The following is a 14,029-nucleotide window of genomic DNA, read 5'->3' on the forward strand; positions in this document are numbered from 1 at the left end:
CCATGAACACGGCAGGTGCGTTGGTTAATCCGAATGGCATCACGAGAAACTCATAATGACCATAACGGGTCCTGAATGCAGTCTTTATCACATCACTTTCCTTAACCCTCAATTGGTGATAACCGGATCGCAAATCAATCTTAGAGTAAACACTCGATCCTTGCAGTTGATCAAAAAGATCGTCAATTCGTGGAAGAGGATACCGATTCTTGATCGTCAATTTGTTGAGTTCGCGGTAGTCGATACACATACGGAAGGATCCATCCTTCTTCTTCACAAACAACACAGGTGCGCCCCAAGGCGAGAAACTTGGTTGGATAAATCCTCGATCTAACAGCTCTTGTAGTTGACTCTATAATTATTGCATCTCGGAAGGTGCGAGTCTATAAGGTGAGCGAGCTGCAGGTGCAGCTCCTGGCACTAAATTGATCTGAAACTCTACTGCTCTTGGTGGCGGTAATCCAGGCAATTCTTCAGGGAAGACATTAGAAAATTCGTTCACAATTCGAACATCGTTCACATTTTTCACCTCGGTTTCTACCGTTTTCACATGTGCTAGGACAGCAAGACGTCCCTTCTTCATAATCTTTTGCGCTTTCACGCAACTAATGAGGTTCAGCTTCGAGGTACATCTCTCTTCGTAAATGATCAGTGGCTCACCATCTCCTTGCGGTATACGAAGAGCTTTATCTCCACAGATAATATCGGCCCTTATCTTGGTCAACCAATCCATACTGACGATCACGTCAAAACTTTCCAATTTGATAGGTATTAAGTCAATTTCGAATTCCGCACCAGCTATGTTGATAATAGCTCCGCGACTAATATGGTCAACTTTCTCAAGTTTTCCATTGGCGACCTCGACAAGCATACTCTCCTTTAACGGGACTAACGACCAATTAATCTTATCGCAAAAGTGTCTACATACATAACTTTTATCGGCACCAGTATCAAATAGGACAGAAGCTAAAAGATTGTTGATAGTGAATATACCTGTCACCAAGTCGGGATTCTCGCGTGCATCCCTTGCATTAACTTTAAAAGCTCTACCACGGGGTGGTCCGCCGTCTTTTCTTTTGTTGGGGCACGCATTTTTGAAATGGCCCATTTGTCGGCATTCATAGCACTTTTTCGGTCCATTGGTGTTCGGCTTCCCATTCAAAGTGGTGACCTTGCAGTCCTTACCGATATGCCCAGTCCGTTGGCACTTTTCACAAACAACGTTACAATACCCAGTATGGTACTTGTAGCACCTCTTGCATTGTGGTAAGGTTCCTGATGTCGTAGTGTGAGGGTACGAAATAGTATTATTTTTAATATGAAATGCGACGAAATATTACACAAGTTTTAATTAATTTACGGATGGAATATATCTAAACGTTGCTACAACACTTATAGGCAGTGTACCTAATCGTAGAGTAGTGCAGTTTTTAGTAAGTCCGGTTCGTTCCACAGGGAGCTAGTGAAGTTTAACACTATATTTTTAAAACTATATTTTTACAAAAATATAAATAAATATAAGTAGTATTATTATTATTATATAAAGGGGGGTTTTTACCGTTTAGTGACCGGTTTGTCGATTTTAAAACTTAAGTTACAATTAAAACCTAATGCAAAATATTAAATATAAATATATCTTAATTTTAAAGCGTAAAGTAAATGACAATAATTAAAATGACAGAAAATTTAAGTGCGATAAAATATGAAATAAAGGAATTATGCTTATTTAAACTTCCGTAATCATGATGTTTGGCGTGTTGATTTTAATTTAGTCCGATGGGTTAATTGTCCTTTGTCCTGGATTATTTAATATGTCCATCTGGTTTTTGTCCATAATGGTCCATCAGTCATAAATATAAAGTGCGAGTGTCCTCGTCAAATTACCCTTATGTCCGAAGTCAAATATTCCAACTAATTGGGGACTTAAACTATAATTACACCAAGTGTCCTTGTATATAATTCACCCCTGTTTTAATTAGTCAATTAACTATTAATCCATCCCCGTGTCCGGATAAATGAACAATTATTAGTACTTATAAATATCCCGCCCATCGTGTCCGATCGAGTGTATGTGGTTATTTATAGGTACGTCCAATTGTAATTTTTATATTAAATTAACGAACTGTCATTCAATTAACAAATATAAAACCCATTAAAAGCCCATAGTCTAATTTCCACAAGTGTCGGTCTTTTGTCCAAACCCCAATTATGGTCCAAAGTCCAATTACCCAATTTTAGTATTTAGCCTAACATCACGATTACTTCGGTATTAAATAAGCATAATAATGGCTTAGCTACTAAACAATAATGAAAATAATATAAACATAACTTACAGTGGGTATTAATAGCGTAGTATTACACGGGCAGAGCTTCAACTTAAAACTCGTAAAACATTTCTTACAATAACCCAATTATTATTAAACTTAAATTAAAATTAAAATTATAAATATAAATTACATATAGGGAGAAAGAAAGATTGAAAAAGGTGTACTTAAATTCATCGATTACATGGCCTTTTATAGGCAAATGATTAATTTGAATTTTCACTTATGACCCCTGAACTATGCTCAATTAACAACTTTTTATTATTTAATATTATTCTTATTATGAATTATTTAAATATTATATTATATTCTTTTGCATAGTTGACTTGTACTTTCAGCTCCGTTGCGTCGAGCGTTGAAAGTTGGTTCATGCCTCGGTTCCGGATTTTCGAACGTCCTTTCGTACAATTTTATATCGTGTACTTTGCATTTTGTAACTTGTACTCTTGTCGTTTTTAGACGTTCTTCATCAATAATTTGAACCTTTTTAATTGTATCTTGTACTTTTTAGCTTTTTGGACCTTTTTGTCTTTGAATCTTCGTTTTCGCCTTTTGTCTTCGCACTTATTTAATATAAACGGATATCACTTGAAAATGGAACAATTGCAACTAAAATCTTGTCTTTCTTGGGGAATAATGCTATGAAATATATGTTCCTTTTTAGCCTTATCAGTTCCCTTATAGTTCGGGTTGGATTTGGTGTTCGGATTGGGGTTTCCACCGTTGTTGTTTCCTCTGAAACCCTCATGTCGTTTCACCGGGTTTTGATCATAGGTCCTTCCGCTGTTGTTATCCCATTTGCGCTTCTCACTACTACCCGCTTCAGACTTAGCCTTCTCCGGTTCATCGATGATCATTTGGTTCACTAAAGTATGTGCCATGCGCATCGCTTCTGGGACATTAGGTGGCTTGGACGAGGTGACGTTTCCCTTAATGCTCTTAGGAAGTCCCCAAAAGTATCTTTCCATACGCTTTAATTCTGGAGTGACCATGGTAGGACACATCAGGGCTAGTTCTAAAAACCTCCGGTTGTAACTTTCAAGGTCATTCCCAACGGCCTTTAACTGCATAAATTCAATCTCCATCTTCTGGATTTCGGTCCTAGGGCAATATTACTCAATCAGGGCCCCTTTGAATTCCTCCCGTGGGGTAGCAAACGCCTCATCGATACCCTTTGCTTGAGCCAATGTGTTCCACCACGTGAGTGCGCCGTCAGACAGCGTGCATGAAGCAAACTTGGTTTTATTCGCTTCTGAACAGTTACTAACTCGAAACACAGATTCTAATTTCTCGAACCATCTAGTGAGACCAACCGGCCCCTCTGTTCCACTGAAGTTGTGGGGTTTGCAGCTTTGGAACTCCTTGTACGTGCACCCATTACGAATGGGTTGAATAACCGGTGGCAGTGGCGGTGGAGCTTGGGGTTGCATTTCCGCAATGGCTGCGGCAACCCTTTTGGCAATCATCTCCTCGATTTGGGCTGCGGTAGGTGTTGATGTTGATCGTCCGTTGGCCATGGTGTTCTAAACAAAAATTTTGACTCAAGTCAAAATCCAGTATTCAAATAGTAATAATACAATATATGGTAACCAACATGGAATCAACACATCACATGTTTATTAAGTAATACAACCAGGTACAAATACCACAGAATCATACAGTAACGTAAATAGAACACCGTGCAAGAATTAAATAACGCAAAGTTCCATTCATTAATAATAATAAGTTGCATACATCAGCATAGGTTCGTACAATACATAAGTGAAACATAAAACTACAACTAGATTACATAATGAAATCTACTACAAAAGTCCTACGGTGAAGGTGGGTGTAGGATGTCCAATACGTGGGACATCTGGTCCTCGAGCTCAGTTACCCGAGCACGGAGGATCTCCACCTCCCTCATCAGTTCCTCGACAGAGGGAGTGGGTGGGGCAGGCGGTGCAGTCAGTACGGGTGGTGCTGGTGGAGCTGGCGGTGTAGACGGTCCGGCTCCAGAAGTAGAGGCTGCCAAGCTGTAAGGTTTACGGATGAAGGGATCAGCAGGATACGGCACAAGCCGCTTACGAGCGATAACCCTACGACGTCGACCGAATGCGTCAGTGAATGCTCGACCTCCGTTGATCCCCGGAATAATGGTGCCGTCGAAACGGTACCGCTTCTTCAGCGGGGTGGAGGGTGGCTGAATAGGTGTATCATCAAGGTCCTCCTCGTCGGAGTCATCGATGGAATCCTCGTCACATGAGTCGTCTGTGGATGAGTCGTCCGATGACGGGTCATCTGAATCGTGTGGAGGTGGCTGCACAGGTGGCTGTACTGGCTCTCCTCAGGCGGCCATCATCTGTAGGTATCTAAAAGGCGGGATCGGCACGAGTCGTTCGTCAGGAGCGCGTCGGCACCAATGACGATAATGATTACGGAATGGACCTTCCCCAAATTCTGCAGGAATCACAACACCACCGGGATGGTGTTGTGGCTCCTGAGGTACCGGGGTAAGTGGAGCTGGAATCTCCGGGAGGTCCTGGGCTCCATCTGTAGTACCCACTGGGGCAGGCGCATGACTACTAGCTCCGGAGGACGAAGCGCCTGGGTTACTAGAGTGTGTCGTCGACGAAATCAGTGGATCGGCAACAGTAGCAGGTGAAATGGCTGAAGTGTCTGAACTGCCCAAAACGATAGCAGGTGAAATATCCGACATCTGAACAAGGAAAAATAAATTTTCCATGTCAGTAAGTCATAAAGCAAGCACGTATTAGGCCAACAGTCTAAATCATGTATAACGGTAAATAGCATGGCAATAACAGTAAATCGTACACAAGTAGCATGCAATCGAAAGTAAGTAATATTATGCAGTCGTGAAATCATGTAGTAGCATACGGCATATAGCAGTAAAAGTAAGCAGCAGCATGCAGTAAGTTCAGCGGAAACAAGTAAACTAGCAAGTTGTAGATTAGTCCTATTAGTGAATCCTACTCGGGTCGGTCCAGACTCACTAATGCAACCTAATTCCCTACAACCAATGCTCTGATACCAAATGTGATGCCCCGTACAAAACCATCGTGTACGAATCATCAACAACAGGATCATTACAAGATCAAGCACTATATGCGTTTTCAAAACAAGTTGCATTCATGATAAAAGGTGACGTCATAAACAACGTCAAATGTTTTACATCCAAAAGTATGCTTCTATGAACGGAAGCAAGTAATAATAGTATGTGACCCATAGGTCTTTACAAATCATAGTTTCAAAAGTAATAATGTTTATGAATGCAAGATAAACGTTCATGCAGTGACATCTCTAAAGCAGCGGGTGTCTACAGCAAGACTAGTACACAGCGGAAGCAACCTTAAGCACCTGAGAAAAACATGCTTAAAAATGTCAACACAAAGGTTGGTGAGCTATAGTTTAAGTATAACAGTATATAAGGTAGGCCACGAGATTTCAGTGCTACAAAGAGCGTTTCAAGACAGTATGATAAAGTAAACATTTAACCGTGGGCACTTGGTAACTAACTTAACGTTTATACCCCCTGAAAGTACACTTGGAAAGTGCGTATGTATACGAAGTATTAAACACCCGTTAAATGCTAGCGCTACTAGTCCGAGTGGGGATGTCAAACCCTATGGATCTATATCTAAGATTCGCGTTCACTGGTTCAAAAACCAATGACTAAACCTTACCGAGTTGAAGGGAATGTTTATGCCATTGTATAACCCACACATATATAATTTTAAGTACTCGTGCCTAGTATGTGAAACGTAAAATGCGCATGTATTCTCAGTTCCCAAAATAGTTAAAGTAAAAAGGGATGCTATAACTCACAGTGGTAAAGTAGTGGTAAAGTCGAGTCGGGAAATAAGCAAGTACGTAGGTCCGGAAAGTCCTCAAACTAAGTCAAATATTACTAAGTCAGTAAATCGTCTCAATAGGTTTAAAAGTATGTAAATTAGGTCTAAAAGGTCATCATCATTCATCATCAAACAAAAGGTGTAAAGTAAGTTTCGTTCAATGAAAGAGTTTAAAACAAAGGCTGAGTTGGATCAGTCACCACGACCTCAATACCTACTGAAATAGGGTGAGACCAGTGGCCATGGCTCCGTATATGAGTCCCCTAGTTGTGGTAAATATTCCAGAAGCAAACTCGTCTTCGTTTGACCATGGAGACGGTCTAAGTGCGAGTAGGTCAGAATTTTCAGCACAACGTTAAAAGGACATAGTGACGATCGGAGGGCCATAAATCCTAAACCGTAACTCGGATTAAGACGAGTCCTAAATGAAAAGTTATCTACTCAAACAGATATAACTTAAAATAATCTTTACAGTTGCCCAGGTCATAATGATCAGACCCATAAACAGTAAAACAGTAGGTTCCGGTGGTTCTTGGTGCTCGATGCTTATCACGGTTCTCATCCTTGATGCATATAGCTTCAAGTGTACAACTCGTTGATGTGTTTGCATCATCTTAACCAAGTTTCGACCATCATAACACATGTTCAAGTCTAAGATATGTAGCATAAATCAATTATGTGTTGCAAGTGTTTTGATGAACCAAAGTTACATCAAAGTCTTAGATTTAACACATACATGAAATATAAAAGTAATATTGAACTACAAACTTGAAAGTAAACTAACTAATCAAGATCTTAAGATGTAGAACATAGTTCTTAGTTAGATCTTGAAGATCCAAGACCCAAAAGTCTAGATCTAAAGTTATTAAGTTAAATCTAACACAAGTGTATGAAGTTATAACCAAAAAGTTACACTTCCATGTTCTTGAACCTTTAAAGTTAACTTTTGTTCAAGAAAAATGAGATCAAAGTTAACTAGTAACATTTGACTAAGAACAACATAAATCACAAATTTAAAGATGCAAGAAATGAAGTAATAAACTAAATAAACAAGTTAATAAGTCATGGTTGTTCATACTTTTAAAGATTCAACCAAAGCTTTGATCTTTAAGGAAGTAGACTTTAAGTTTACTTCATGAACACAAGTATGACTTTACAACACATGAACTTACAATCTTTAAAACAATAAATGTAGAACATAAACTAGCAAGTTTAGTTCTTGTATGTTCTTGTTATGAACAAGATAAATGAAGAACAAACTAAGAAGTTTGGTTCTTATTAACATGTAAGTAAACAACTATAAGTAAGTAAATAACAACAACTAACAACTACAAGAAATTAAGTAACAAACATGAACAAGTATAATCAAGCAAATGATGATGAATGTGAGAGTGTTTGGTTCGGTTTTTAGCAAAGAAAAGAAGAGAGAAAAGAGCTTGTTACTTACAAGGATTAGAGAGAGAAAGAGAGAAAATAAGATGCAAGTTTGAAGTGTGTGTTTGAGAAATGAGATAATACAAGTAGATAAGTAAAAAAAAAAATTTGAACACTCCCTTTTGCTTACCCAAAACCGACGGCTTCACAAGGGGGAGGGGGAAGGAAAATGCCCACTAGTTTCATGCATGAAAAGGCTTTAAAAGTTGGTTAATAAGGGTGTTTTTATGGGAATGGTGTGTAACTAAGTAAGTAACAAGATTCTATAAGCATTACACTAACTAGTTTCATCTTAAGTAATACTTACATAAATTTGCGGGCTAACTAGTCCATTAAAGAAGTAGGGTGTGCTCTTTATGTAACGACCCGGAAATTTCCAACCAAATTTAAACCTTAAACTCTATATGTTTCCGACACGATAAGCAAAATCAGTAATAATGAGTCTAGAAAGTTTGAAATCTATGTTTAGGTAATCAATTAACCTTTGACCATTCTCGACGATTCACGAACCATTATTTGTAATTCAATGTGTATACATATAAATAAATAAATATAGTTAATTTAAAAAAATATAGAATTATTCGGAAGATTTTTAATCCGCCATTAATTAACAACGGAACACGACATAATACTCCTAAATATTATGTCAACATATAAAGAGGCGGCTATATTCTTAATTATTCCCCGTGAATGATGGAATTAATAAAGTTTTACTGTGCTTAATTTGACATTAGTGCACTTCATTTACTTGATATATAATATATAATCATATTATTATTATTATACTTATGTGTATATATATAAACACAAGTAAGAAACTCATGACTGCATTCTACTTCTATATCTTTCTGTTTCTATTATTATCTCAAGAACAAAACCCACTTGTTTGATTTCAAACTTACGAACACCTTAACCAAACATCTCAAATCACAAACACCCACCACCTTCATCGTCCATCACCACCTTCTTTTCTGTTTTTGTGAAACCCACTTCTACCATAACCACGGACCACTACAACAAACCACCATCGTCTTCTTTTTTACTATTTTCTGTTTCTGTTTAGTCCGAACACCAAACCAAACCACAACCCCACTACGAGCCACCCTAGACACCCACTCTACACCATTAGCATGATCACCACGATCACCACCACCGCTGTGACTGTTTCTTTGTTTCATTTGAGGACCACCACCTACGGCAAATCACCACACCATCGTGTTTTTGTTTTTGACCAAGGGTTACCACTCTCTATTTTCTTCTTCATTAACATCACACCACCATAAACAACCACACCCACTTCATCTCTACCATCGACACACATGTCTTTATGATATTTCTAGCTCATCGAACGACCTACTACACCATTCACCGTCACCAAGAATCACCATCTCCTTCACCACTCTTATCTCTCCCTTTCTTCTACAAGAAACACCATTGAAAACCACCACTGCCACCACATCTTCATCATGATACCCTAAACCAATCACCACCATGAACCACTCCTTCTCTCTCTCATTCTGATTTGATATCATCACTATTCGAACACATCAAATGATACTACACATTAACTATTCTCCCGTTTCCATCAAAGAACACCCACTAGGTTGCCATGATTTCCTGTCTCGTTTCTGTTTCCGTTACGAGACAAGTAATGATGAGACGAGGTTAAGTGTTGTTTAACAATTATTTGCGTATGAAATCCATGGGATTCTGGTCGATGGGATTCAACTGGTCAAGCACCAAAAGTTCTTGTTGACTATTACTTTTATCAAACAAACCACACATACCATTGTGATAATATTGAGCTGTAAAGTGGCTTGTCACTATCCTCCATTATAATTTCTAAAAGTATTAATTTTAGACGTAATCAATTGCTATTGGAATGCTTTATTTTTATCCTTTGGTTATGAGTTAACAAATGGTCCACATGTTTCCTTTTATTTTCTTTGGCCGACATTTACTACATCTAACAAACCCCACACTAAATTGATAAAGTGGTAGTGGGTTACATGATCCTAATATTTCAGCAATTAGACAAGGTATCGGCCAAAAGGATTTTTGTAAGAGGGCCGTATGTATTTTGTTGAGTGGGCCGTAATTCTGGACTTAGGGTGCAACTGGTTTATTAGATGGCTCGTGAAGATATAGTATTGAGATTAATAATCTGGGCCGTGATTTGTTATTAGACCGAAGCCAAATTTAGTTAGGTATTAGGATCATAAGTTCGATGATGTAATGATGTGAAGATTATGGATGATTAAAAAGATGATGTGTGCGAGTTAAGATCATGATGATATGATTTTTATGATGATGACGATATGATATGGTAATTTGATAAAAATGATAGTGACGGTATATGACTGATGATGATAATGATGATCGGGTTAAGCATGATGAGATGTGGTTCCATGAAGACAGTGATTAATAGATTATGATAATATGATTAGGAGATGATGCACGATGATAATTAATATGATGTCGATAATAATAACACGTTTATAAAGATGACGATGGGTATTATAATTATGAAGCATGATGAAAAGAAAATGTTAGATGATATCGATTAATGATGATTAGATTAAGAACGGAAATGAAACAGAAAAAGGGGTGGTTAGTGTTGATGGGTTAATGAGAGGTCGCGGGTTCGAGTCCCGGCTTGGGCAATTTTGATATCTTTAGCCTTTAAGGTAGTAACCTATTCCCATTACTATTATTATTATTATTATTATTATTATCACTATTAAAAGAACCATTATTTTAAAAATCATTATTTTTTTTTAAAAACCTTCAATTTCATTAAAATTATTAGTATTATCAAAGTTATTTAATTAAATTTTCATTTTTATAAAATATTCATATTTTTATAACTGTTATTGTTAAAATTATTTTTTATTTAAAATTTCATTATCATTGTTATCATTATATTATTATAACAAATAAATATTTTGTACTTATACTAAAAATTGTATTAATATTATCTATAATTAAAATTTCTATTATGTATAAATAAAATGAATATATATAACATGTAATTTGAGATATAGAATATATTAGAATTTAGTACAAAATATATATATAAACTACAACATTAAATATATGAATATTATATAATTAATAGATGGAATTATCTGATGTTCATTATATGTTTTAATATATATAATTAATATAGGTTCGTGAAACGAAGGCCAACCTTATACGTATTCAGTGATGTTATATGTATTTTTACTACAAAATACAGTATGGTGAGTATATAGATCCCTTTTAAACTCTAAATATTTTTGGGCTGAGAATACATGCGCTGTTTTTATAAATGATTTACGTTATGGACACAAGTAACTGAAAATATATTCTACGTTGAGTTGTACCACTGGCATACTTCCCTGTAGCTTGGTAACTAATATTTACAGCGGTATTGTAAACGCGAATCCTGTTGATAGATCTATCGGGCCTGACAACCCCAACCGGACTGGACGACCAGTATTCAACGGTTGCACAGTACTTCGTTTCGTGACTATACTTGGTATAGTGTAGTAAGATTTCATAATAAAGGGAATATGCGACGTGATTAAATGTTAAGTATGGTTACCAAGTGCTCAACCACTTAGAATATTTTTATTAAAATGTTTACATATGAAATCTTGTGGTCCATTGTTATAACACTGCTAGCATCAAACCTATATATCTCACCAACTTTATGTTGACATTTTAAAGCATGTTTATTCTCAGGTACAAATTAAGTCTTCCGCTGTGCATTAGCTCATGTTAAGGGCATTACTTGGCGTCGATCATCGCAATGGAACCAGATATTGATGATTTCGTCCAGGGGGACTTGGACGGGGTTTGACAGAATGGTATCAGAGCGGTGGTCTTAGCGAACCAGGTCTCCCATTTGTGTGTCTAACTGGTAGTTGTTAGAATACATTATTGAGTCTGGACTTTGACCGTGTCTGCATGACAAAAAGTTTTGCTTATCATTTCTAGTCGGAAACTATCTGCTTATCATCTTTAGGAATTGCTTGCTTAAGTCTAGACACGTCTTATTGCATTTACTGCATTGATAGTGTATAGACAAATTCATATCCTAGCGTATCTATTACGGTAAACTTTGCCTAATATTTTCCGTAAATTTCTCCGTAATTTAAGGGATCCTGGTACTATATATATTTATGCGTATTATGCATTGAGTATACCATCCAACTCTCATTGCTCTCACTAAGCCTTTCATACCAAAAATCTTTCTGTGATCGCGTACGATGGCCTCCACGAATCGACAAAGTTCCTCTGACTCCGAAGATAGGGTGACGGGAGCGCATCAACCGATCAACTACCGAGATTTCTTTAGAAAGTGGGGATGGGTTCGCGAAATACTTACTCTATGGAGAAATGAAGAAGGTACTCCATATCATGAGCCGAATCTACCGCCTAATGTCGGAGTACTCGACCCGCTCACCGGCGAACCTGTTCGCAATACTGTTTATACCCTCGTTGCAAGAATTTTTCGTCTTGAGGCTACCATTAACGGAACTAGAGAAGATATCCAACCTCCATCTCACACTAATAACCGGCCAGGATTAGTAGAAGAAGTCAACGAACTTCGCGCTCGAGTGGTAGTTTTGGAGAATATGGTGCAAAACTTAACAGCTCCAGCAACATCACCGGCACCAACATCAACACCAGTACCACCAACAACCCAAGTTTCAACATCACCTGCCTCAACATCTCATTCTGTGCCTCGATCCTAATCATCATTTTACGTATCGTTCTATTTACTTTATCTTCATTCTACCTATCGTTCTACATCGATTATCTTCGCTTTACGTATCGTTCTACCTCATTTATCTTCGTTCGACATGGCAATTATGTAATCTCTAATGTTTTAGAGATCATGTAATTAAGTACTAACGATAAATCAAATGAGTTTGATATCTTATTGACTCATTAAATCCATGATTACATCTGAAGAAAATATATATGCAAGTATATTTTCATAAAGATTGTAATTAAAAATCCTTTCGTACAAACTATTAATGATGAAAATATTTTAACGAGTGGGTAGTACCCGAGGAATATTTAGAATTCACATTAATAAGTTACACTGTACATTCTTCGAATCTGATTCAACGGTCATTTACTATCCTACCTACGACTACCGATATACGTATCCGTTCACCACAGAATAACCATTCCTATTCAAATTTCATATTTGGATTTTGACCTATCAGAATTCAACAAGTGGCATAATGAAGAAAATATTGGACAAAAATAAAAAAGTGTTAGAAACAAACGAATTAATTAATTAAAAATTTTGATAGGAATTCACGCTAACTGTTCCGGCTAACTGTTCCCAGCTAACTGATTAACATTTAATTTATCGCAATTTACATTCTCGCAATTTTATTTATCGTCATTTAATTTCTGTTATTTACTTTTACGCACTATAAATAACGGGACACGTATGCAAGGTTTCGACTTATCATATTGACCCATCTATATATATATTTTGGAACAACCGTAGACACTCTATATGTGAAGGTGGGAGTTGGCTATACAGGGTCGGAGTTGATTCCAAAATATATATATACTTTGAGTTGTGATCGACACCGAGACCGGTACACGGGTCACGATACGTATTATTTAATTCAAATATTATATATTAAATTATATATGAATCATTGAACCATCGGACTATTGGACTGCTAACTTTGGACAATTAAAATGAATTAAATTAAAATATTGATTATAACATATGAAACTAAATAATTCTTCAAGCTTGCCACTTGATTTCATCTTAAACCTCATTTGTATCTCGACAATTACAATGTGTGTTCAAATCTTTCATGATTCTTGAAAACCCCTCAATCGAGAGGATGAACCAACCGCGTTTCATCTACGGAAGAAAAGACTTATGCTCCTGTAAGACTCTTGAAAACTGAGTCAACGATTAACACGCAACAGTGTTAATTCCTTTAGTGTTATTATTACCTAAAATAACTTTGCAATCCCTTTTCAAATTAGCCAATTTTGTCACAGCTCCAGCAAGTTAACCTTGACTTCTCAGAAAGGTTAGTCTCGATATATATACACGTTATTCTTTCGCTGTCGTTACCGGAGAACCTTTTATATTCCATCATCAGCGTTTAACCATCTAAAAACACAACTCTCCTGAAACCACCTCAGTTTGATAACCGATGACCCAGATCCGTTAACTTTGAGAATGTTGACGAAACAGCATGTTGTAGATGGTCTTAATAGCCAAAAGTTGATGATAAAGAACGGAGTATTGGAAACACTCAATAGAAAATTTAGTACCAAAAAGCGGATTATGCGAAACTATGAAGTAAGCCGTGGACAAATCACAAAGAATAATTTTGACTTCAAAGAATTTAAAAGATTCAGTGCCTGATGAAATCCTTAGTACAT

Source organism: Rutidosis leptorrhynchoides, chromosome 4 (genome assembly GCF_046630445.1).
Source record: "Rutidosis leptorrhynchoides isolate AG116_Rl617_1_P2 chromosome 4, CSIRO_AGI_Rlap_v1, whole genome shotgun sequence".
Lineage (NCBI taxonomy): Eukaryota > Viridiplantae > Streptophyta > Magnoliopsida > Asterales > Asteraceae > Rutidosis > Rutidosis leptorrhynchoides.